Genomic DNA, 376 nt, shown 5'->3' with positions numbered 1-376 from the left:
TGTGGTACACCATTCCACTATAAAGAGATACTTGTATAAATATGGTCTTCATGGAAGAGTCATCAGAAGAAAACCTCTTCTACGTCCTCACCACAAAAATCAGCGTTTGAAGTTTGCAAATTAACATATGGACAAGCCTGATGCATTGTGGAAACAAGTTCTGTGGACCGATGAGGTTAAAATAGAACTTTTTGGCTGGAATGAGCAAAGGTACGTTTGGTGCAGAAATGGCACAGAATTTAATGAAAATAACCTCTGTCCAACTGTTGAGCATGGGGGTGAATCATTCATGCTTTGAGGTTGTATTGCAGCCAGTGGCACAGGGAACATTTCAGGAGTAGAAGGAAAAATGGATTCAATAAAATTTCAGCAAATT

The 376-nt window shown here is 39.1% G+C and overlaps 1 protein-coding gene across 6 annotated transcripts in view; it reads right to left on the bottom strand.

Moving 5' to 3' along the window:
- Positions 1 to 376, bottom strand: part of LOC116704201 (mediator of RNA polymerase II transcription subunit 13-like) — a 73,083-nt gene that overhangs the window by 15,401 nt on the left and 57,306 nt on the right. The gene's annotated exons all lie outside the window — the stretch shown is intronic.

Source organism: Etheostoma spectabile, chromosome 16 (assembly GCF_008692095.1).
Source record: "Etheostoma spectabile isolate EspeVRDwgs_2016 chromosome 16, UIUC_Espe_1.0, whole genome shotgun sequence".
Taxonomy (NCBI): domain Eukaryota; kingdom Metazoa; phylum Chordata; class Actinopteri; order Perciformes; family Percidae; genus Etheostoma; species Etheostoma spectabile.
The sequence above is the reverse complement of the archived record's forward strand: the minus strand, read 5'-3'. Positions and strand labels throughout refer to the sequence as shown.